Source organism: Suricata suricatta, chromosome 15 (assembly GCF_006229205.1).
Source record: "Suricata suricatta isolate VVHF042 chromosome 15, meerkat_22Aug2017_6uvM2_HiC, whole genome shotgun sequence".
Lineage (NCBI taxonomy): Eukaryota > Metazoa > Chordata > Mammalia > Carnivora > Herpestidae > Suricata > Suricata suricatta.
In genome coordinates this window covers 49,355,692-49,382,487 of record NC_043714.1, presented here as the reverse complement: position 1 = coordinate 49,382,487, position 26,796 = coordinate 49,355,692, and positions in this window count along the sequence as shown.

The following is a 26,796-nucleotide window of genomic DNA, read 5'->3' as shown; positions in this document are numbered from 1 at the left end:
TGAGATCATGACCTGAGCTGAAGCTGGACTCTCAACCGACTTAGCCACCCAGGTGCCACTAAGACTGAATGTCTTGATAACTCAACGTGATATGCTCAGAGTCTCAGATTTATTTAGGTTCAGAGAAAATAAAGTTCAATGCCATTATCTTAGACTTTCAAGTTTACAGTGCAAGTTCTATCCTGTGTACAGTTGTGGATTTTGGTTCTATGGAAACCACTTTTCTCATAATAACAGGTAGGGTGGCAACTGTGTTCTAGCAAATTCCTCTCTTGATGCAAAGTAAAGATACTTTTCATCCTTCCCTGGGGTGGCCACTGAAGGAACAGGTGCTCCTCCCAGCCACCAAGAGCCCTTCTATTTTAATTCTTGTGATTAGTGAACATGGGAGACAAATAGGCCTGGCTCTAAGACATTATCTGTAGCCAAACTGTCCCCATCCACAACCTCCACGCATAGGTTAAGAATCTCGGGATGCAAGAATTACAGTTTTCCACTTAAGACCTTTAAAAATGAAATCCATACTAATTAACTTAACTCTCACAACTCGCCCTCAAATTTTTAAGAAGACTGGCATCTCGCTGATATTATTTTAATACTTAAAAGAGCAACTTATAAACTTCCAATAAAAATTATCATTAATCTGTACTTGGTTGCTCTCAATAAGTGTCAGTTAACTGAGGTATAAAATGGTAAAATGGCATGCAAAACATTAGTTACAAAAATCATCGCTTCAGCCCCTAAATTCAGAGAATTAAATCATAAGAAGATAAGTTTCTCTCACTGAAGATGCAAGACACCGAATTCTTTATTTGTGGTTATCCTTGAGTGCAATACTTTTATTATCTTTATTGAAAACCCCTTGGATAAAGGTGACAGGCACAAATGAAACATCAAGATATGTATCAGCAAGGATTAAAGATAAATGAGAGAAATCACGTCCGTGATTTGGGAAAATTGGGATCACACAGCCTTCTATAGAATCTGAAAACCCATAAAAATCTCACTGCAAATGATTTTAGTATAATCTTAAAATCAGTACTATACTCTGATCAGCATTCTGAAACCTACCCAGTAGGGGGCAGTCAAAGAGTGATTCATAGAATTTAACTTAGTCCAGGCTCTATATAGAGTTCTTGTAAGCAAGTATCCCTAACTCTATAAAAATCCTGTGTCTTCATTATATCACTTCTAGGTTCTGAATTCATGTTATAGTTATAACAACATTTTTTCCTTACAAAATATTGGTTTCTTTAAATTATTCAGGATCTGGAATTTGTGAAATATTGCTACTATCTTTAACTTAATGTGGTCTACATTGTTTTTCAAAAGACTCACTGTAGAACAGAAAATGACCATTTTTTCCTGTATCTGTGAAAGGTATGAATTTAGAAATGTTGAATTAAATATTTATAGAATGTGAGTTGAATTGGGGAGTTGACAGATAAAGAAAGACGCATAAACATTCTACTGTCATATCAAAAAATTTGAACTCTTGGTTTTACTTCCCCTTAACTATGCCCCTTGGGGGAGGGTTTCTGGCACTTGCAGAAGAGAACTGTACCGCACAGCAGAGTCAAGTGATCCCCCTAATTTGTATCCAGTTTGCACCCCCAGGGGAATCAAGAACTTCAAATGAAGATGATATGAAGTTTAGTTTTAAAAATGGTCAAGATTGACCTTCAAAATTTGTTTCAAAAGGTGGTTTCACATGGTAGTTGGAACGGAAATCAGGCAATATATTAATCTTCAATTCAACTCAGCAAACAACTTGATGCCACCATGTGCCCATCCCTGTGCCTATCACTTATGGAAGAAGGGAACAGAATGTATCCAAGATAGGCAATGACCACAGCAGAAGTTGTGGGGCACACTTCCTGCTCACCATGACGAAATGTGGGGCTGTCTGTGCCAGCAGATTTCAAAGTATGTCCTGTTTCTCCTGCTCCCCCCCGGCCCCCACACCAGCAGAGTATCACCTGGGCACTTGACAGAAACGCAAATCAATAATGCTGTGTGCCGAGCCCAGCAATCTGGGTTTTAACCAGGCCTTCCAGATGATTCTTTTGGGTGCTCCAGTTTGATGCCCAAATCACTGTCTCTAGGCAGGGAGGGCATCCTGCACTCTTAGTAATAAAGACAATATTATGGCTTTTAATAACAGGATTCCCCGCCTTTTCAGCTGACTCAGAGTCCAGGCAGGGAAGAGAGTGTTCAGTAGACCCCTTTGTGGGCCCTAATGAAATTCAGGATCTAGTAGAGGAGATGGGTTTATATAAAGTTTAAGTTTAAAACAGTGTAATTCTCAGTCTTAACACAACTATTCTGTCAAAAGAACGCATCTGTCTCTTTGCAATATTAAAAAAGGTGTGTTTTTTGTTTCTTTCTGCAGTTTTTCCTTCTTTACTTTCCTTAGTCTCAGAAATAGCAACCTGGTCCTTATAGCAAAATTAGACATTTTATATTGAGAAAAAACAAGGGGTCACATATCTTTTTTTACGTTAAGAAATGTCTTTCTCAGGATGTTTTAGGAAAACTTGAAGAATGGATCCATTTAATACCATTAGGGCCTATCAGAAATTGATAACCCAAGAACGTTTGGGGTGATTTCTCTTGGAATCTTTGCGTTATAAAGAAAGCACAGGCTTTACCTGCAGTGGAGAATTAAAATTCCCGCTCCACTTCTCTTTGCTAATCTAAATCCTGCCAGTTGCTGCCTGGTGTGAGTTTCTTTTCCTTGACTGTCTCAGATGCCAGAGACTCCCTTCTTTCTCTGATGCCCATAGAACTCAGAGCCCGGTGTTCTTGCCTGACACTTCACCTGCGTGCCTTCATTAATGACTCATCCATTGACTTAACTTTTGAATCCAACATTTAAAAAACTTCTCATGGAGACATATTGTAAATTGGAGAATTGTGGAAAATGGGAGACTGATTGCTAACAGGGGCAGGGTTTGTCTCTGGGGTGATGAACATATTCTAAAATTGATTGTGGTGGTGGTTGGACAGTTATGTAAATACACTAAAAACAACCGAACTGCACATTTTACATGAGTGAGTTATAGGGTATGTGAAATATACACAAGAAAGCCGTTATTGAAAACCATTTCATTTGCTAAAGGCTAGAGTGATACACATGCAAGACAGTTCAGTGTTTGGATGTAGAGACTGATAGATTTGTCTCCACGACCTGTGATAATTTATAGAATATAGAGGGGAATTGAGGTCATGAACATCTTTATAGAAAAACTCATCATTTTTTTTTCTCCTCCATTTCCCTTGCTCATAGATGTATATGAATCATGTTCTACTTCTTGTTCTACTTCTGGGAAGTTTTTCTTCCTAAATTCCAAACCAGTTCCATATACAGAAGAGTTTTCTTGAAAATGGATTTCTCATTTAAGATGGAGGGCTCGGTGTCCTATTTTAAAACATACTGAAGAAACGGAGGCAGCGCACCTGCGGTCCTGAGTCTCTGGCTTCAGCAGTGTTTGAATGCAACAGACTCCCCTCCTTCCCATACTCCAACTTCCCCGTCTCCACTCCTCCTTTCCTTGCCTAGAGACCAGCCAAAACCATTTTCTGTGATTAGCTCCTTATTGCCTACCAGCCATGAGCTTCTAGATTTATCAGCATTATCCACCAAGGTGGAGACCACAGTCAACAGCCTGGTCAACTTGCATGTGCAGGCGTGTTACACTTACCTCTCTCTGGGCGTCTATTTGCGCTGCAAGGTGGCTGTGAGGGCACTGGCCGCTCCTTCAGAGCGTTGGTGGAGGAACACAGCAGGAGGGCACAGAGGAGACCAGCAGGGTGGCAGCATGCTCTGCCAGGACACGCAAGAACCCTTCCAAGATGAGGGGGGGGTAAAGCCATGGACTCCATAGAAGCTGCCCTGCCCCCAAAGAAAACCCTTAATCAGGCCCTTTGGGATCTGCATGCCCTGGATTCTGCCTGCTCAGACTCCCTCTCTGTGACTTCCTGGAGAGCCACCTCCTAAATGAGGCAGTGAAGCTCATCAATAAGATGGGAAACCACCTCTGACCTCCCAGGATGCCTGGCGACTGTGTCTCTTAAAGGTTCAGCGTCAAGTGTGACTAGGAGCCTCCGAGCCCAGCAGCTTCTGAGGGACCCTGTGCATCACCCCTGGGGTCAGGGTTTCCTAAGAGCCTGTCCAGGTAGTCACTAGGCAACTTTCAACCACCCCGGGGCCCTCTCCCAAGAAGTGGACCAAATGAAAGCAATAAAGTATCTTGCCAAAAAAAAAAAAAAATAAGGAAGAAAGAGAAAAAAATGGAGAAAGTTGCATGGTATGGTACTGACAACCACAGTGGTCTACTCTGTTATTAAAAATGGTTGATATTTCTTGTTTATTATCTTTATTTTACACATGAGGAAACTGAGACACGAGACTTTAAGCCCAAGGTCACTCTGCCTATACATGACAAAGCCAGTTGTGAACAGTCCATATCCAGAGCCTCAGTGCTTGGCCATCACACTTTGCTGCCTGCTAGAGTAGATCTTTATGTGAATGAGCCTTCCCTATTGCCAAGGCACGTTCCCTGTGCAGATGGGAAAATAACACAGCCTTGAAGTGTCTGCTAAAGTGGAAAAAATAAAAAACAGAAACACAAGATTATGACAAAATACTGGGTACTTGGAGTATGTTCAAATTCTAGCTACTTAATAGGCCTAATCATTATGAGTATTATTCCTCATGTGTAAGCCTGGAAGCATGTTGTCCACTCCAGGAGCTAATGAGGACTGATAATGATAATGTGTGGGAGAGTATGCATTACCCTGTGGATACCAGTAAATGTTCGATTTGCAAGTGAATGAATATGAATATGTATTTTGCCAGTTATTCAGGTCCTCTTTTATTTACATATAATGCTTTGTGGCAGAAATTCAAGCTTTATAAATGTTTTATTACTCATAACCCAGCTGTTATGAAGTTGGGACAAATATCTACAAAATTTGTAAAGTTTGTGGAAACAGTACTGAGGAGAGACAAAACAAGAAATCATTCTTATTTTAGTGGTTTCTTTTTAATTCTTTTATAGTTTAAAATACATAGCAGTTTAGTATTTTCACATATTCATGGTATTGCTAGTGTTAGTACTATACTTTCTATCACTTAATTACTAATTCAGCAGTATTTACTACATGCTCTCCTAAGTGACTCTTATTATTTAGGCATTATAGAAAGAGCCAGCCGTGAATGAAACAGACCAGGGCCATCTTGAGTTTACCTTCTGAGAAGAGAGGAGCGAAAGACAGGAACAAGTGAAATAAACAAATGAACAAGAGAAACTCTGGTATTGATGAGTGCTAATAGGTTTACTGAAAGGGTTTAGTTTGGCATGGGATTAAGTCAGTCCTTGGGGTTCATTTTGCTGATCCTAAGAGACAATTGGACACTTACTGGTGGAGTATTGATCTTGCTGCTAAAAATGTCAGTAGAGACATACTTGCTGTAGAGAATCTTGAATAAATTTCTTTATAATCAGAGAACTATATAACAATAATTGTCTGTTTTTGCAAAGAACTTTAGAGGGCTGAAAGTTCCTTAAGGTGTGGGCACAAATAGAATGACTTGGTTTTGTTTTTATTGAAGGCGAAGGTGCTGAACTAAGTAGTACTCTTTCAGTAGTACCTGTGAGCAGCCACTACTACCTCCCACCACAACCCCATCAGTTAAGGAAGCCTGATAATAATATGATCATCCCTTTATGTGCTTGCCAGAAAAACATGTCCATTTTTCCCCCTTCATCTTTTCTAGAGGGAGGTTTTATTGTTCTTCTGACTGACTAATTGTCTTTTTATCTTCAAATGGCAGGGATAGCAAGGTAGTTGTAATGTGTCAAATGCACTTTGGGGGGGAGGATGATGTCCTGTGTACTTAAAAGGCAAATTCATTTTTGTGCTTCTGTAGTTCTGAGGTTTTGGTTCTCTTCAAGTGACGATGACTGTGTGCCTTTTGTGTGGCCACTTTTCAGTAGTAGTTGACGTAAGAGGGAATGAATCCATGGACTCCTTTAAAATTTGTTTTGTAAGGGGTGAGGGGTTGGCCCACTTTCTATCTATTGTATCCCTTCCTCCCACCCCTTGGACCATGGACAAAAGGAAACTCTTCTGAAAGGCAGCTGATAAAAACACATCTGTAGCAGTATCACCAATACCACCTTGTATCTTAGAAAGAGGATGCTTTCTTCAATGCGTCACACGGGTTTACTTTCACTTTAGAGGAGAGTACAACCTCCTTACTTTTTGTTATTTTCCATCTTTCTCTCTCTCGCTTTTTTTTAAAATGAAATTTCATTTGAAGGTTATCAAATCACTGTGTGAATATTCAAATCGCGCTGAATTAAATGTAAACATTTCAGGTTACCGATGTAATAAAACACTAGGTTCAAGTTACAAAGCAGAGTTTTATAGGTAGAACCATGTGAAATTGTTATTTCGTAGGTCAAAACCTGTTAAATGCTAGCAATTTAAGAGCATTCAACATTAATCAGTCTAAGGTAAGTTTTCAATTTTATTCAATTTTTATATAGACCAACACAGTCGAAATTGACCCTGTAAAGAAAAATAAATTGAAATCTTTGTAAGTTGTGATTAAAATAAAAATGAATGGGCCTCTAACTCTACTGCCGTTTAGAAAGGAAGTGTCGTGTATAAATAGCTACAGCAGCTCAAGGGTGAAATCCGGAGAATAGAGGATTAGTGGGTCATTTCACATATCAGGCTTTCCATTTCTGATTACCTCCCTTTTGTTTGGAAGGCGCGAGCCCTGTGCTTTACAGACAATGAGTGATCCTTATATGTCCACATGGCTGATCTGTAGGAGGTGTCCTTTGTTGCTTATGCATTAATAATTCATCTGTGTCTTCTGCCTCAAGAAAATGCTACTGGAGGCTGCGTGTAATAGGGGTTGGGGCAACTAAGGTAAATGTGGTACAGTGGATTCAGGCTCAAGTTTGCTTAGGTTATGTAACCAGGGTTATTGCTAAATTGGGAACTGAATTTGATGCTGCTGTTTTGATAATCTTCAAATGAAAACAACCTTGAGTAGGGAACCCTGACTAGTTTATTCTTGTTTCTCTCAGGATAGGCCTTTGAACATAATAGGTGCTTAGTGCTCATTGAGTTGAATTAAGATTAGAGATAATTTGTAGCTCACACCAAAGACAAGGCAGCACTCAATAAAGGGATTGATTATCATGCAATATGCTGAAGAGTAAAGTGAACATAGAAGAAAATTAATATTGTTTGAGATGTAAAAATTGTCTTCTCTAGCAAACTGGGTAAGAGCTACTCAATCTGAGTTTTATCGAGTTGTATTCCAAAGGTGTATGTTTGCATCATAGGTTGTCTGAAAATTTCCAGAATAACTAATAACTAAGTTGAAAACTCACCCAAGGCAGAAAGCTGTGAGCAGAGTTGGTATATTGTTCTTGTGTTGTTGTAGTTTACCAAGAAATCACTTCTACGTTGGGTACAGTTGCTTTTAACCTTTGCTTATTGTTGGCATGACATATGTGAACTTGATCTTTCTTGGCAATTTTCTGCCTTTAAGTAGTTCTGGCTTTTGCTCATTCTCTCTTTTCTTTAACGTAATTTTAACTATGTACTGAAATTTACTAAAATGATATGTAAGCACTGCCTTTAATTAATTGTGCTTACAGCTAGCATCTGGAAAGCATAACAGAACATCTGCTTTGCATAGAGCCACCTAAGGATTATTAAAATCTGATATTTTAAGTCATTTTATATTGTAAGTACCATGTGTTAGCCACACTCAAATACAAATGATTCAAAAAGAAATTAAGCAAAATGGCTGTAGTTCATTACTTTAAAAAGAGCAATCAGGACATAAGATTACATTTTATCTTGCTTTTATTTCAATCAGGGCAATTTTTTCTTTTCTTGGTTTGGATAGGGTGGGAAAGGTTTGAAGAATTGGGCCAGGGGAACTGGGGAGTGTTAAATGAATGTGGATAATTGTCAGAGTAATTCCTATACATTTTTTATAGGCACCAAATGAAGGAGAAGGCATCTAGTTGAAAGCAATTTCTAACACTTGAGTTACACTTGGGAATCTTTGACCCCAGAGTTCCTTTAAGAGTATACAATTATTTGTTTTACATGTATGTTTCTGTCTTATACTAGCTTCTCATTCTTATTTGACACATGCTTTCAAAAGTGTAGTTCCAGTAAATTTTACCATCATGTAATTTCTGAATTTTGTTTTGGGCTCACAGCTGTCTATGATGCAAAGAATGAAGATTCTTATTTCTAGTATTTACTAGAAACCTTTATTTTACTAGACTGCATATGCATACACACACACACACACACACACACACACACACACACTTACCCTATATTTATTATGAAAAGCTACAAAGAATAAAAATGTTCCCTGCATAGTCTTTTAGAATCATGCAAAGTAAATAAAGTAGCAATGATATTCTATTAATAAACATATTTTGTTAATGAATAAACAGATAGTACTCTAGGATAATGATTTGACTATTGTTGTACAAAAAGACCCACATGGATTTATTGTGAATTTCAAGAAGTTAAAATGAAAGAACTGACTGAGGAATTTACTTTGCACCATTAGTTCATTCTGTTTCATGGACATAGGTTAATTTTCGACCCTATTCATATAATTTGCAAATATAGATTGCTCAACCAAAACTTATTTGTCCTAAATAACAAGAGCAGATGGTGTGCAGATAATGGTCAAGGAGTATCATCTTCTTACAGGAAAGAGATTAGTTTTAAGAGCACAGAAACTGTAAATGTCTGTGGCAAATAACAATTGAAATAATAATTTGAGTAACAGCTGGTATTTAGGTAGCTCCTATAATGTGTCAAGCACTCTACTTGATTGGTGTTTCATGCCTCAATCCTAAATCAAGTACAAGTACTATTCCCGCTTTATAGATGAGAAAAAAAACAAGCGTTAGTGAGGTTGAGGTCACACAACTTGTATACTGCAGTGCATAAGCTTCTCCCATATTGTAACAAAGAGACGTGGCTGAGAGTTATTTTCTTGAATTTTAAAAAATTCATACACTTTTAAATAGCAAGAAAAATGCTCAAAAGTTAGAAATTTCAGCAAGCAACTGAGTCTTACTTCTACTAAAACGTTTAGTATATATAAGGCTTAGAGAAGAAATGAAAGTAAAAATTTTTAAAAAATACGGAAAAACAACCTATATGACCTAGAACATTGGATGTGCCTATCCCCTGGTCATTTGCAAAGTGGCTTGTTCAAAACTTTTTTCTTAGCTTAAAATTGTTTTGACATTAGCCAATTTAGTTCACAACATTGTGAGTCTTCTATAGATTTAAAATAAAAAAGAGAGCAAGTAAGCAGGCCCTACAGATGTAGATATGCCTTTTGATCCCATTCTCTTTAAAAGAGAAGAACCCAATACGATATCTATATTTTGGCATATTTTGATTTTGTCACATTTTGAGAAGAAAAAAGGCCATTTAGCTAAAGTTACATTCTAGTTTTTGAAGAGAAATGTTTCAATAAACTTAGAATTAGGTTCAACAGTCATCTTGCCCAGTTAGAGATGTAACCTGATTTCTGATTCCAAGGGAATTCTTTTCCTGGCTTCTGTTTACTTAGAAAGAAGGGGATGATGACACTGGAAAAAGTAAATGAACTAGTCCACAAGAGGCCTGCCATTATGGGCTCCACTGGCGTTAATGAGCGTTTGGGCCCAGTGACATGTAACAGGGACCTTGAGGAACTAGCTTATGCAAGACAGAAGCTTATGTTTCTCTCACCTACTAGTGTGAAGGTAAGCAGTGTAGGCCTAGCATGGCTGCCTAGCTACAGAACGGGAACCAGGCTCCTTCGGTCTTACTGCGCTAGCATCTGTAGCACAGGTGCTATTGCCCTCATCTTTATGGTCCAAGACGGTGCTCCATCATATCTATATTCCAGGAAACAAAATGGAGAAAGTGGGAGAAAGGTGATGCCCTTCCCCTTTAAGGACATACCCTAGAAGTTTGCCCCTGAAGAGAAGAAATGGTTAAGACATGGCTTTAAATGGTGACTCTCGCCTTCATATCACTGAACACAAATAGTGTATAAATGCTTGTAAATTTCAAGTTACAAAATAAAGAGTTTTTCCCTCGAGTTTATTGCTTTGACTTCTTGTGATGGTGGGTTCCAAAGAGAACATGCAAATTATACTACAGTTCAGGACATGGTTGGTAATGGAGCTTGTTAAATGAAATGGTATAAAATTTGTTGAGCCCCGATTATATTTCAGGCATGTGCTATGGGATTTTACATATGTTAGTTCATCAGTTCATTGATGTTGCCACACAGAGTCTATGTTGATTACTTAAAAATATATATATACTTGATATCAAGACTACAATACATATGTTTTTATCTTTCTCCCCTCATACTTCATTTTGCCATTCATAACATTATAAACTTACTGTGTTATCAGTTAACATAATTTTAAATGCTAGCATGTTAGACAGTACATATTTTTTTCCTAGTTTTCATGTTTCTCTTAGCTTCCACTTCTCTTAGGTAGAACTTCCTAAAATGCAAGTCTCCTCTTGAAACTTTCTGATAGTTTTCCATTAACTAAAGGAGAAAACTATTAGTACAACTTACAATTCCCTCTCCAATCTGGTTTCTACTGCCTTGTCTAAGCTTATCTTTATCCCTGAGAGCTTCTTTTCCCCACGCCTCACCATACACCTCAGCAAATCCAAGTTCTTTGCAGCTTTGAGAACAAGTCATCTCTTTTATGCTTCTATTTTTTTTTTTTTTTTGGCCTACTCTGATTCTTCTGCCTGGTGGCCTCTCCTGACTACAGAGACATAACTGAAAACATACAATTTGGTGGTATAATGCCCTTTGGCGAAAATGCATTTGGAAATGACCATTTGCCACTAGTATTTTAAGTATCAAAAATATTAGCATCCTTCAAAGCAATTTGGCAATCTACTGTGTTTTTAAAAATTTTTTGATTATTCTTAATAAAAACTTTTTTCAGGTTCTTTTCTCTCTGGGTAAAAACTTTGAATTAAAAAAAATGAAATATAAAGTACATGTTGGCTTTTAAAATATGAAGATGGAGGGGCACCCGGGTGGCTCAGTTGGTTAAGCGTCTGACTTTGGCTCAGGTCATGATCTCACAGCTCAGAGTGTGGAGCCTGCTTAAGATTCTGTGTCTCCCTCTCTCTCTGACCCTCCTTTGCTCATGCTGTCTCACTCTCTCAAAAATAAATAAATGTAAAACATTTTTTAATAAAATACAAAAATGGGAGGAAATGCTAAGCCAAGAAATCTGTCTCTCTTTTTTCAAATACCAGGACCTTGGGACATGCTATCTATGGCTGAAACACTGCCGCACCCTCTGCACCACTGTCTTTTCCCCATCTTTGGGTGTTCTTCAAGACAGCTTCAAAATCAACACTCCTGAAAGGCTTCCCTTGAGAGTCTCAAGTTAGATTTGGCTTTGTTAATACATTTTTTTGTAGACAGAATTTTTCTTTATATCATTCATCACAATGTACAATGCAATAGTTGAGAGTGTTTGCAGTATCTTAGTTAAGAACACAAGCTCTGGAGCCAGGCTGCCTCAGTTCAAACCCCAGCTGTGCTATGAAGGGGCTGTAGGACCTTGGCCTATTACATCAGTTCTTGGTGCCTCAGTTTCTTTATGAGTAAAGTGGTGCTAAAAATAATAATGACCTTATGGGTGTTATGAGGATTAAATGAGAGACTATATTTAAGAATATTGCATATTACCCTGAAATATCAAATTTTTTTCTAATTTGCATTGTGTTTAATTATGGAATCTTTGTCTTTCTCATTATACTGTAAGCTCTGTCAGTAGTGAGCATGCTTGCCTGTGAACTGCTGTACCCAGGAGGTAATAAACATGCTGAACTCATTTGTTGAAAGAATAAATGAATGAATGAATGAGTTAATGGTATGGTAACTTGAAAGAAGTTAATTAGAAGTTTAGGACCCGGTGTGCCTGGGTGGCTCGGTTGGTTAAATATCTGACTCTCCATCTCAGCTCAGACCTTAATCTCAGAGTTGTTAGTTCAAGCCATGCATTGGGCTCCAAGGCTGGTGTAGCGCCTCCTTGAAAAAAAACTCATTTAGTTGTCCCTTGTCCCTTTATAATATGTTCCTTCAAATCACCCTATAGAACATTTGGAATTTTGGTTTTTGATTTTGACAAAAGGCACTTTGACAAGAACCTTAGTTCATTGGAATGGTGGCTATGACATGATTTGATGTTTAAAACTCCAATATTGAGGGGCACCTGGGTGGCTCAGTTGGTTGAGCGTCTGGCTTCGGCTCAGGTCATGATCTCACAGTTCGTGGGTTTGAGCCCTGCGTCGGGCTCTGTGCTGATAACTAGCTCAGAGCCTGGAGCCTGTTTCAGATTCTGTGTCTCCCTCTCTCTCTGGTCCTCCCCTGCTCACACTGTCTCTCTCTGTCTCTCAAAAATAATAAAACTCCAATATTGAATTTGTCACGAAAAAGCATGTCTGTTTTTAACAATGTGAAGTTAATTGAGCTTATGTGGACATAGTCACTACTGTGGCAGTCATGTCAGGGTGTTCATTACCAAAAATTCAACAGACATTTTACACTTACTTAAAGAGTAAGGGTGCTTATTCCTAAAGTGAACGGATTAAAAAAAACAACTTCTCACATAAAACACACACACACACGTAGCATTTTACTGTGCCCCCTCTCTTTTTCTGTTCAGTCCAAATGGAAATGATGAAGTCCAGGGTTATGATGCAAAATCATAAGCCAATTCTTAATCAATGCTTAACTTACATTCTTATTCTATTGTTCCTCTAAAAGTAGTTATTTTCACATTAAGTGAAGCTTTATTTTTTTGTATGATATATATCACTTTTAAAATAAACCACATGAAGTTTGAAGCAGTATCAGTTTGACAATTTATATTACATCACAAACTGAATTTTATGCCAAATCTGATCTATACATGTTGCAACTATGTTCAGCCAGTATTTGGTCTAGTTTGAATTTAATACCCAACTGGCCTAAATCTGACAGACTTGATTTTATTAATTCAAGAAAGTTTGTTCTGTTCGGCATATGTGCCAGAAATAATTGTGGTTCATTGAGAAGACTGAAGGGAAGGTTGCTGAATAAAGCTTTAAGGATTGAAATGAAGGGTCACAGTGACAGGAACTGATACATTAAATGTTACGGATTTTGTATTGATAAGAGCATCTAGTGAAAAAGAACATTTTTATGCTCTTTACAAGTGATCATTATTTAAATACCAGGACAGATTTATAAGAAAGTGTGCTGTACTCATTTGTATTTAACAGGGTAAAAGAAAATCCATGGATTGGTTTGAATTATCTGAATATCCTACATATGGCAATGCCCGAATTAATTACATAGGGACTGAATTATCAAATTGGTTTTCATTTTATGGCTCTTGCCGTGCCTTGCCTTCAGATGGGTGTCATCTTAGTCAGCCATCACAAAGTACCATAGACTGGATGGCTTAAAGAAGTAGAATTTATTTTCTCAGTCCCAGAGGCCTGAAGTCCAAGATCAAGGCACTGGCAGCATTGCCTCTCCTTGGCTTGCAGGTGCCCACCCTCTTGCTATGTCTTCACATGGTTGTCCCTCTGTGAGTGCATGCTGTCTTTGGGTGCCCAAATTTCCTCTTCTAATACGGACACCAGTCAGGCTGGACTAGGGCCCACCCTAATGGCCTCATTTTAACCCAGTCTTCTCTGTAAACGCCTTATCTTCAGATACAGTCACATTCTGAGGTATTAGGGGTGAGAGCTTCAAACTATGAGTACTATGAGGACACAATTCAACATTTAATACCAGAGATGTTGTTTCCAAATACTGACAGTAATCTCCAGCAGGAAAGCTACAGTACAACATAGTTTTGTCAATATGATCACCAGTACACTCCTAGAATCATAAGCTATATGATCAGTCTTACCTTCCAGTAGCTGCTTTTTCTGCAGTGTGTGTTTGAGGTTACATTAAAGATGCTGTAAGAAGGTATCATTTTTTTACTAAAGTAAATAGGGCCATGTATTGGCTGAAAACATTTTAATGAATTCCTTTACTTTCACCCCAACTAGCCTGTAAGGGTTCAGACACCACATTTGTCTGCATTCCCATTACCTAGCACAGTGACGGTCACAGAGTAGGTCATTAATAAATATTTATTTATTAAAGAATACATTAGTGATTTATCTAGTAATATGCAATTATAAATCATAAAACAAAGATAGAATCTCCTTTGAAGTGGTTAATAAGCTATTACAAATATGGCCTATTTAAGGAAGTTTTATTTTAAGCTTAATAATATATTCATGTTTAAATGATATCACCTGATATGAAGATTAAATCTATATAAATTAAAAATTGATTAATTTTGGATAGGTTTCTTTCAATAATTTAGATTATGCCCCTAAAATTCTTTCCAGCCAATGACTTGAACATGTATATGCTTTTTTTAAATGGAAATTAGTTCTCCAGATTATTATAAGGATACAGATATAAACATGGGTGGTAACGGAGGCAATTTTATGGAATTCTGTGGAGATAAGGTTACCTTTTGAAAAGGAAGTTATGAAATAGCAATGGGATTACCCAGGTGGAGGAATAATACATGCTCAGGGAAAAGCAGAAGTTTCAGCCATTTTTATAAGCACTCAACAGTTCAGTAAAATTATCCTGGGTACAGTCCACAGCAGGGAATCTAGAGTATAAATGTGACTAAGCAAGCTCATTTTTAGTTGATGTTCTTTATAGAGATTATAGGGTGGACAGAATGGAGCTGAGGAACATGAAATCCAATGAGCAAGATGTTGACATGTATTTTCAGCATGCACCAGGGAAAAGGGCTAGTCCTCCTGGCAAACATATCCATGTCACGGAGGTGGTGTATAAGGCTAACAAAATGTCCCATTTGGTTTGCCAGGCCTGCCATAATAAAATACCGTGGACTGAGTGGTTTAAAGAACATAGATTTATTTCTCATAGTTCTGGAGGCTGGAAGTTCAAGGTCAAGGTGTCAGCAGGTTTGGTTCCTCCTGAAGCTTCTTTTCTTGGCTTGTGCATGGCTGTCTTCCCACTGTGTCCTCATACGGTCTTTCCTCTGTGCAAGTGCTTTGCTGGTGTCTCTCTGTGTGTCCAAATTTCCTCTTATAAAGACACAAATCAGCTTGGATTAAGCCCACCCTAATGACTTCGTTTTAACTTAATCACCTCTTTAAAGGGTCTATCTCCAAATACAGTCATATGCTGAGGTACCAAGGATTAGGGCTCCAGCATATCAGTTTGGCTGTGGGGAGACACGAGTAAGCCCTTAACATAGAGACATAAATAGACCTGTTTGATTTCATGCCTATAAATGACCTCCTTTTTAGGAGATGGACTTTCCACATACATTTTCTTATTGAGATTAACTGGGCGGGTCAAATTTCCTCAAAGCTACTTTTTTGCATATCTGTTTTCTCACTGACACAAGGATATATCACATACTCCTTTTTTTATTTTTATTTTTTAAAATAGTTTATTGTCAAATTGGTTTCCATATAACACCCAGTGCTCTTCCCCACAAGTGGCCTCCTCCATCACCACCACCTCTTTTCCCCCCTCCCCCTTCCCCTTCAACCCTCAGTTCTGTTTTCAGTATTCAATAGTCTCTCAGGTTTTGTGTCCCTAACTCAGTATGTCCTCACCCTGAGTCATTGATGACTCCTCATAACTTTTCCCTCCTTTTTAGTTCTAGCTTTGTTATTGATGCCACCTTTCATCTATTCACAGAAGCTTGAAACTTACCCTGTTGATTCTTTTTTCTTCATTACCTCCTTTCCTCCCATACATTTGGTTGACTCAGGCCCTATAATCTTTTCCAAATCTGTCCTCTTGCCCATTATCATTTCATTGCTTTGGTTAGGGCTCTTATTTTATCTTGCTTTCATTGCTACAATAACCTCCTTATGATTTTCAATCTATTCAATTCATATTCTATACACAGCCATCAGAGAATTTCCCTAAAATTTAAGTATGACCATTTTGTTTTCTTTAACTATGGAGGTGCCAACTGCTGACGTTCAGCTCTGTTAAGAAGGCTCTTAGGGTATCTGTGTATCCCTTCAAACCCCTCTCTATTCTCACCCCAAATACCCCATCTCCAGCAAGAACAAGTTCCTTGAGTATGTCACTCATGTATCCTTCCTTTCAACTCTGGCCATGCTGTTATTTCTTCCTACAATAACCTGTTCTCCCCTACTTCTTTTCTCCAAATCATGCTGACTTGGCCATCTCCCATCCATCTCACTTTGTTCAGATGTTACCTTCCCAGGTACCAGATACTCTTTCCTATCTCTCCTAGAGCCTTTACCATCTTACTCTATCATTTATAAGGCTGCTGCAATTATTTGCTTTTCTGCGTCTCTTTCACTCCCCTGAGACTCCCTCATGAAAGAAAAAGTTTCTTGGCACTCTGTTAATTTTTATAGCTCTAGTTAATATAATGAGATTAGTGATATTGTCCCTGGAGTCTGACTGACTGGGTTTCATTTTGTCCTAACATTTCATCTTGAGATGTTAGTTCACCTCCTTAAACTTGCCACAAAGTAAACAAAAAGTACTGGTTATCTCATTATTTGTACAATTTTTTACTGACAAAGTAAAAAATGAATACATTTTTTAGAGAAATAAATGCATTTTAAGTTTTTTTCTGAATGATGGGTAAATATGTCATCACCAAAAGGCAACAAAATAGAAAAAATTCTTTAGTTGTCTTTCTTGCCTATTACAGAAAGCTGGGAAGCGTGTTTGAGGTTATGTGTCAGGATTATGGATGCTTCATATTTACCATCTCATCATCTTCATTTTACATCGACTCTTCCTCAGCTCTCTTTTTAAAGGAATCATATTAATATACTGTGTAAACTGTATAGTTCACTGTACTGAGCAAACTGTAAAGTTCACTGCATGCTCAAGCATGTTGCTGTAAGGATAAGAAAACATATTCTTAGATAAAAGCCTAGTAACACTATATACTACTACCGCCTCCTATCTAGCAATATTTTATTATTTACTATTGGAATTATTTCCTAATGTCATTATACCAGCATCATTAACATATCAATTAAGAAGATATATAATCTTCACTATCAGTTTATTTTTGGCATCTGACATTTCTATATTTATTTCAAAGAAAAATATTCAGTGTATTTCATCCATATCTTTTTTACTTCAAAAGATGTAGTTTTAAAGTCTTTGGATTTTTATTTATTTTTTTATGTTGGAAATACTACCTTTTATTTCCATAAGCACATCATGAAACTAGTAATTAAAACATGATGGAAATGGAATATAATAGGCATTTGATACATATTTGTCAGAAGATATCACATATTATTTACCTTTTAAATATTGATGTCATATTTTATAAATCACACATACAAGAATAGTTTCAGATTGTTTTTGATGAGGAGGAATTTCAAATCACCAAAGGAAATCAACTGAATTCTCATATCAGTAGTTGAATTTAGATATCAGAATATTATTCATTTCTGTACTTGGGTTCATGTTACAGATCATAAATCAGATTTTCTCTAATCCTTTAAGTGTCAAACATTTCTGCGAAAATAAGCCAAATACTTCCCTCTTTTACATAATGGGATGTGACTTCAGATAAATATTGAAAAACATAGATAGGAAAGAATGTTTCATTAAAGGAAATACAAAAGAGGTTGAACATGTAACATTTTCATAAATTCACCCATGCTCAGGAAGCAGAACACAGCCAAAGAGTAAGACATAAAACTCTTCATGAGTAATAACAAACACATTGCTTAAAAAAAAAAACAAGGCATGTCCTTTTCCTACCATAATAAAAATGCAGCATTAAAAATAGTACAACAAAAACATTTCACTTCGCAACACGAGTGTGATTTTTTAAAATTAAAACTCAACAATGGAATTTCTGTTCATGTGTGTATTTTTAGGCAATCTTATATGAAAAGAAACATCATTGATATGTTGATTATAAAATAAACTCATATCTGAATTAATTTTATCTTAAAATGTAAATTTATATATCTTTTTTCTTTTTAAAAATGTTTATTTAAGAGAGAGAGAAAGAGTGTGTGTGTGTATGCACCCATAAGCGGGGGAGGGGCAGAAAGGGAGGAAGAGAGAATCCCAAGCACACACAATGAGCATGGTGCCCAACACAGTCACTATCTGACATCTGTGAGATCATGACCTGAGCCAGAAATAAAGAGTTAGATGCTTAACCGACTAAGCCAGCCAGGTGCCCCCAAAATTATATATTTTAAATGATGTATTCATACTCATGACTTTGGATTGAAACACAGGGCTTACCCTTATATTAAATTAAATACCTAAGCAGCCTTCAGATATTCTATATGTCGATTTGCAAATGCAAAAGCTTACACACAACTGTGCTCTCAGATTTAGCATTTTTGTATAGTTGGATTAAAATATTTTGGAAGGAAGATACTACATTCAGACCATTATCAAAATTCTATTACATGCTTCACTGTAAGAAATTGAGATGTTAAAAATACTTATGCTTTTGATTTTATCTCATTAAAATAATGTACCATTAAGAAAGATACACATGACCAAGAAAAACTTTGGGGATTTTTTTCCCTCTAATCTGAGAATAGAAAGGAGACAGGCCAGTGATGGACTATAATATGCAGTGAAACATAACTCTTGGCAATAATTCCCAACCAAAGTTCTTTGAGGGGGTAAATACGCATTTGGATTACAGAAATCAGTGTACCTAATTTACTTAGACTCTTACAAGGCATTTGACAAGGTTCCACACCAACGACTGTTAAAAACAAACAAAATCAGGTTGCCATTGGATTTAAGGAAATATTTGCTTTAAATGTAGAACTGGCTAAAAGACACAAATAAAAGTTAAAAATAATGGGGAATACTTGTATGTACATGTGTGCTTCAATGTCTTTTATGGGGTTGAGTAACTAACATGTAATATTTGAAAGATAACTAGTAAGTAAGAGCAGAAACTGGAATTCAAGGCAATAGAGGTAAATTGAAAGGAATTTTCTAAAAGAACAAAACAAAGAAACAAAACCACCTGAAAATACATGTGAAAGGGACCATAAGAAAAATAACTTTGACCCATATTCTAAATATTAATGGCTTACAATTGGCATAATAGAAGTCCCTCCTCACCAATCTCTCATGCTGTCACCAGCTACAGCTATTTTCTTACTTCTTTGTCCCCATGACAAATGAGAAGCATTTGAGATGTTTTATTTAATTCTCCATTTACATTTCTGTTTCTCACTTGAAGGTGAGCTCTTGGAAGAAAGGGATAGCATATGATTGACCTTACATCTCCAGCACCTTGAAAGGTGTGCACAACATAATAACAGCACCCATATCTAGTAACGGTTCATTAAATGGATTAAAAGAGAACTAAATCCATTCTACAGCTTGCTTCACATTGCACAATATTGCAAGCAATACCGCTTTATGAGGGAGTGCTTTTCCTAACAGCTGAAAAGCTGTTTTTTTTCTGTGTGTGTGTGTGTGTGTGTGTGTGTGTGTTTTAAGTTGTACTTCAGGAGTAGCATCTCCTATTGATGTCAAAGGTTTCAGAGGTCTTTGACACAAAATACTAAATAGTGGATTTGGAAGGGGACAGATGAAAAGGGCCCTCTCTGGCTTGTTTCACAGCTGGCCAGAAGTCGGAGGGAAAGGCAAATCTGTAGGCACAAGAGAGGAGCCCGGTGGCCTTACAAAAACAGAAGAGGAAAGGAAGAAACTAGAAAGGCACCATGAAACCTATGAGCACTCAAGTTGATATTTTTCACCCAGTCACAAACTTAACATGAATAAAACAATGAATATAAAATTAAGCCTGAAACTAATCAGGCAACTACCACTTAAAAAACATAATATGAAATGATTAACTTTATTTCATTTTACTTATTTAAAGTTTTTATTTTATTCCAGTTAATTAACACATAGTGTTATATTAATTTCAGGTGTACCTTTGTTTATTTTAAAACTCTTCCTGACTGTAAACTCTTTGAGGACAAAAATTTTGTTTGACTTACTTGACTTTTTATCTAAAGGTCCTAGCATTGTGCTTAGCATGTTAGCATGTACTCACTATATACTCACTGAAAAATTGAATACACAAAGAAATAAAACTCCTAGGAACTGAGCAAAGCAAAAAACAAACAACAAAAAAACCCCAAAACACAAACAGAAAAACAAAAACCTTATGTACAGGTAGTTACTAATTATGTGAACAAATTGAACTGTCTGAAAATCTTTGAAGAATAATTAGGGAATAGACACACACACACACACACACAAGTAAATAAAGTTAGGTTTTCTCCCCCAATTATTCATTTGCAAGATGATTGTTTGGAAATCAGAATTTCCCATAGACACATTTTATACAGTGACTGGCTAGTATCCCAAATACCATTTTACCAATAATGCTAACACGAAAAAATTAATTGGTCATGTTTTTAAGATATGCAAGTGAAGTTTCAACTTGAAAGGCACTGGATGGAATTTAAATTCCTCTTAAAAGGGCCTTTCAAAAAGTTTGTCCATATAGACAGAGTAATTCATGAAGAGATATTCAGCATTATGAGCCATTAGGGAAGTGCTAATTGAAACTACAATATGATATTAAAACATACCTTTGTTTCAGGCTTAATTTTAGGTCATTATATTCATGTTAAGTTTGTGACTGGATGCAAAATATCAGCTTGAGTGCTCATAGGTTTCATGGTGCCTTTCTAGTTTCTTCCTTTCCTCTTCTGTTTTGCAGTGGACCCTGGAGAGAAGGTAAGGCCACCGGCTCCTCTCTTGTGCCTACAGATTCGCCTTTCCCTCCGACTTCTGGCCAGCTGTGAAACAAGCCAGATAGGGCCCTTTTCATCTGTCCCCTTCCAAATCCACTATTTAGTATTTTGTGTCAAAGACCTCTGAAACCTTTGGAATCAATAGGAGATGCTACTCCTGAAGTACAACTTAACACACACACACACACACACACACACACACACAGAATAAAAAAAAGTTTTTCAGCTGTTAGGAAAAGCACTCCCTCATAAAGCGGTATTGCTTGCAATATTGTGCAATGTGAAGCAAGAATGGCTAAAATTCTTTAAAGTGTTAACATAAAATTCTGGTGAGGATGTGGAGAAACTTACATAGGTACAATCAGTTTCTGTTAGCCATTGATTATGAAATGGAAGGAAAAAAAACTTATTTGAATCATATAGAACCATCAAAAAACATAAGACACTGAAAAGTTACTTACTATATTATAATAGCACAAAATTTGTACTGCCAATTTATATTCTAATTCAAAATATTTTCAACAATTTAACCCCAAATCAATCTCTTAGAAAGAATGAACAATAGAAACTCTTAATAATGAAGAAACACAAGCCAACAGTAGTAGATGGTGATCGTACAAAATCATTTTGTACATTACTCATTTAACTGATAGAATTGAGTATGTGAAAGCTTTATCTAGAGCTTTGTCCACAAGGTATATGTGGCCTCTACAGACAGGCAGTTTCAAGAGTTAATGAGAAATTCATTTAATAGAGTTATGTCCTAACTAGCTGGAACTGCTATCTCACGTAGCTTGTAATACAGGAGGAACATTTCAAGAGTATTTTATGTTCCTTTGCTCGCCATAACATCTGTAAGGGGCTGACAAGATAAAAATAATCTTGGACCTAGACTAATTGTTGCAAACAAATTATTGTGTATTCATTTTATGGTGAGAGAGAGTGTTCTGGTTGAAAAAGAAAAAAGAAAAAAAAATATTTAGGTATTAAAAGAAGTAAGCTTGTTATTTTAGCATTTGGATTTTCCTGTGTATTACTGAGCCTGACACCCTTAAATAGACTTCATAAGTACAGTTACTAAGCTGACTCCATCTAGAAAAGTTTTGATGCTATTTGGCCAGACAACCTTGCTATGTAGTGGTCCATATCCAGGTACTGAACAGGTCCTTGGAGTTCAGAGAGAAACAACAGTGGTTGCTCCATTTTCTCAGAGTGGCAAGAGAGATCCATATGGAGTTTGCATAAAAATCTCAAACCTTGGACAAGTAACCTAAAATTTCTATGTCCCAATTTCATCACTGATAAGGTGGGGATCAGTGTACCCACGTCTACAATTATTTTACAGTTGAAATGAAGTGAACCTGCAATACACTTCAAATAGTGCCTGCTGCTTGTTGAATGTTCCATACGAGTTTTTATTACAAACTTGTAGCAATAGTAGTGTAGCGTCGTGCTACTTAATAAATGTGTGGTCTGTGGACCAGCAGCATTGACATGACCTGGAAGTTTGTTAGATGCAAAACCTCTGGTCCGATTCCAGACCTACTAGATTGCAGTCTGGATTTTATTTTATTTTTTTTTAAATTTTTTAATGCTTTTTATTTATTTTTGAGAGACAGAGAGAGAGACAGCTGGAGCAGGGGAGGGTCAGAGAGAGAGGGAGACACAGAATCTGAAACAGGCTCCAGGCTCCGAGCTAGCTGTCAGCACAGAGCCTGACGCGGAGCTCGAACCCACGAACCATGAGATCTGACCTGAGCCGAAGCCGGACGCTTAACCGACTGAGCCACCCAGGCGCCCCGCAGTCTGGATTTTAACAAGATCCCTGGATGTCTTCCTACACAATAAAGCTGAAAAGTGCTGGGTGGAGCAGTAGATTCATACCAAGGTATTTCTCTGCCTCCAGTAAAGTGCTACCTGCCTTAACCTTCACAGCCTGTGGAAGCTGGCCTCACTCCCTAGTCATAGCTGAATGGCGTAAATGTACAGCCCTGGCTGTTCTAGAAATGTTCTCTTTCAAGGATTCCAAATGAGTGAGACACAGAGACTGAAAAAGTGGATACTGAATCACATTCCCCAAAAGGGAAAATCTACAAACTCCACCAGTTGGAATAGCAAGAGTTGCCTCCATTCCTGCTCTCATTCTCTGTTGTCCTGCATGCCTGCTGATTTCTATGCCTGCACAGGCAGCAGAAGACATACGCTCATACACTTGGTTCTTGTTCCCAAATCACCCTAATGCTCCTGGGTCCTTAGAAATTTTTTCCCACCTGTCCCAGGGTTTTGGGGAAATATCCCAAAAGGGCCCTGAGAGAGCGAAGTAGAACTATTCTCCTTACGGATGCACCACCAAGGTTGCAGAAGAGCCAGTTCCAAAATCTTTTGAGCACAGAAATAGCTAGCAGCCTCTGTGCTCTCTCACCAGGAAATCCTAACTTGATAGAAATAAGTTACTCGGGTTTTTGAGGATTCCAATTTACAGGTATCTTGTCTTCATTGGAAGAAGGGTAAAGAAGGACAATGAATGAACCAAATACCACAAACAGAGCAAAGAAATAATTGGTGCCAAGTATCTCTTCTGGATCATTAGGCATATTTTGCAACATATTGGGTGTAATAGTTTTGCTCAGGAGTTTTTGTTTTGCCCTAGCTAAAACTGTGGAGCCATCAAATTGAATTCAAAACAGAACCATTTTCAAGTCAATGTAGCTAACTAAATGACGTTTCTTTCAGGTGCGGAGACCTCATAATGATAGCATCAGATGCATTTTAAGTGGCTCTTTTAGAGACACAGTGTGCTTAAGCTGTTCAACAGCTGCTGGGATTGGGGGGCTCTGAGCTAGGAAACACCTAGAGCAAACAAGACTTTCAATAAGCTAAGCTCTGATTTTTACCTCCAGAGGGGAATCTGTTAATATTGCTCCTTATTGAGTGGAATATTTAACCAGCATTTTTATAAGAACTGGAGTTTCCGTAAGTTAGAAACATGGCCTCCAGTAAGTACATGGTCTAAATCCCTATCTCTATTCTTACACATGCTCTTGATCATAATGCTTCACTTTCGAGTATTTCGGCACCATAAATGGATTGCATAGCCCTGTAGGTCATCAAATCTCTTAATTTACTGAAAGCCTGAGTGCATTTAATAATTGCTGGGCACTCAAAGCCAAAACTAGTCATCATTGGTTATTTACTTCTCTTTTCCTCTACAAAAAGGGAGAGAGCCAAATTCCCATAGCTGTCCCAATCTTCTCCCTCCCAAATGGAGAGAGAGAAAGTTTCTGCCAAAGCAGATTGTGTGCAGCTCTCCCTGCTTTGAAGCTGCCAGTTTTCCTAAGTACAGAATCAGAACTAATACATCATCCTTGAACTTTAAATTTCTAATGTGCCCTGACACTTGGGAATAGCCTAGGATCCAGAGAAATAAGAAAGCAGTAGATTCTCCTTCTTCAATGATTAATGCTTTGTTTTCAATCTTCTTTTGCAGATCGGGGCAGCTTGCTGGTATCAGTCTATCTGAGGCATAAATGGGAGAAGCCCAGGGTGGTCTTCCAGTGGTTTGAAGGAAATGCAGGTGTACATGTATCGAGACCATCCTACAGTTAAGGACTTTCTTCAACTGTCAGGAAAAGGAGAATAGTGATTAATTTATATATTTATTTCTAATTTTTAAGTCTCTTATTTATTTTTGAGAGACAGAGAGAGACAGGGTGAGCAGGGGAGGGTCAGAGAGGGAGGGAGACACAGAATCTGAGGACAGGCTCCAGGCTCTGAGCTAGCTGTCAGCACAGAGCCTGATGCGGGGCTCGAACCCAAGAACGTGAGATCATGACCTGAACCGAAGCTGGACGTTTAACCGACTGAGCCACCCAGGCACCCCTCAAGTGGAAACATAGAGAAATGGGTGAAATTTTGACAGTTCAAAAGGAATGAAATGCCTAAGGTATGAGAACATAGGTAAGAACACCTCTATTTTCTAGTTTTTATTTCCCACAAGCTATTTTTCCTCCCATTCAGCTTCTGCTTAATTCCTAAATTGAGCACTAGCATTTTTACATTTTGTGTAACAAGGACCACAGGTTCTAACCACAGTGCTAGAAATCACTGAGAATTAAAGAAGTGCAGCTGTGTCTACATGTTGCCAAGTATCAGTGTGGATCTTAAGGAGAAAGGAGAAAAACATGCAAAAAGCAATAGAAACTCTGCTTTGGGGAAGTCTCAAGTAGCTTTTTAAGCTAGAAGGATATCTGAAATGCAAATGCCTTAGTAAAACTAATCAGTCACCTAGATACTAAGGATGAGCTTCAAGATACTCTCACTGTGTGTTAAAAATATAGCTAATGATCCAGGAACAACAATTATCTTTCTGCGTTATAAAAAAAAAGGTGCTATCATTTTGTTAACACCACTCTGGAGTCCTTAGGCCACCCAGAAGTAAGACCTTCCAATCACTCCTGTCTGTGAACTCCCCTAAGATAAGGACAGACTTGTTTTGTCAGTTAACTTTCTGCAAACTGACAACAACAAAAATGTACCTCACCCCATTAAGATGCTATTACAGTAGTTGTTTTGCAAAAGTAAATACATATTAAAATCTAAATTATTAAGACATTCCAATAGCAAATAATTATAGCTCATATATTTCTTTTCCTATGTTGGAAAATATTTTTGACATTAAATATAAATTATCTTAGCGTTGGTCTATGAATTCTATTCCTACAGGTAATATGGAGGAGAAGGTGCTCAAAGGTGTGACCATATTTCTTGATTTTCCTCTTTACCCCTCTGACTCATCTCAACCAAAGAAAATCCAAGTTTTGCATGTGTGTATGACTGATCACAATGTTGATCTTGTGACTTTAAAGCCAGAGAGAACTTTAGTACAAGCTTTGGAGCCAGGCAACTTGATTAGAATCCTGTGTCAGGATATAACCTTGGGCCAACTAGCTAACTTCTGTTGCCTCCATTAACTCATCTGTAAGAGGGGAATCATAATAGTATCCACCTCACAAGATTGATTTCAAGACGTAAATGAGTTAATGCATAATTGTAGTTTGAACACATTGAAACTGGCCCAGAGAGAGCCCTAGGCCGATAGTTCTTAGTTTTAGCTAAATGTATTATTTCATAGTGGGGAAAACCAAAAAGCGAAGTTAATACTACTGAAACTGATCTTGGGATTTGTTTTACTTTACCCTTTTATCTTGTCAGTGATTTGTGGTCTCTTAAATTTTCACCTAGCTTTCCTAATGTCAATTTTTGCTAATGTGCCCTTGAAAGATGCATATACCCAGAGCCCTGAAAATAGCATATTTCCATACAGCTTTTTCTTAAAAGCGTGACAGTTTCCACCTTCCACTATTACATGTGGGCAAAATACATCTTGTAAATTCATCACTGGGAGGTGATTAATTCAATATTTGCATAGTTTTCATAATTATATACAAGGATCACTACTTAAGAGAGTCCAATTTCTCTTTTCCAATTTGTAACACATTTCTCACCCTGCTCTGCCCATCTCATTATCCTTTTTTAAAAGTCTAATCCTGTGAAAATTCTTTGGAAATAATCTATATTACTTTGCAAATCATTAGGCTACTAAAGTATAACTCATGCTGTCAGTAATGTTATCATTAAAACGTAGTGGTGATTTTGATTTTGTGATATTTCTCTGAATTATTATCAATTTCCCCTCCTGTTATGAAGGTAATAAAACTTGGAAACCTGGTGCTTTTTTCTCCTGCTTCTCTATCCGACACCTCTACAAAAGAGTTGAGTAAACTTTGCAAGTGCTGGTTGCTTACGGAAACAAAAGTGCTTATTACACTTCAGTAACTGGAGCGGGCAGCAGGCACTTTTAAT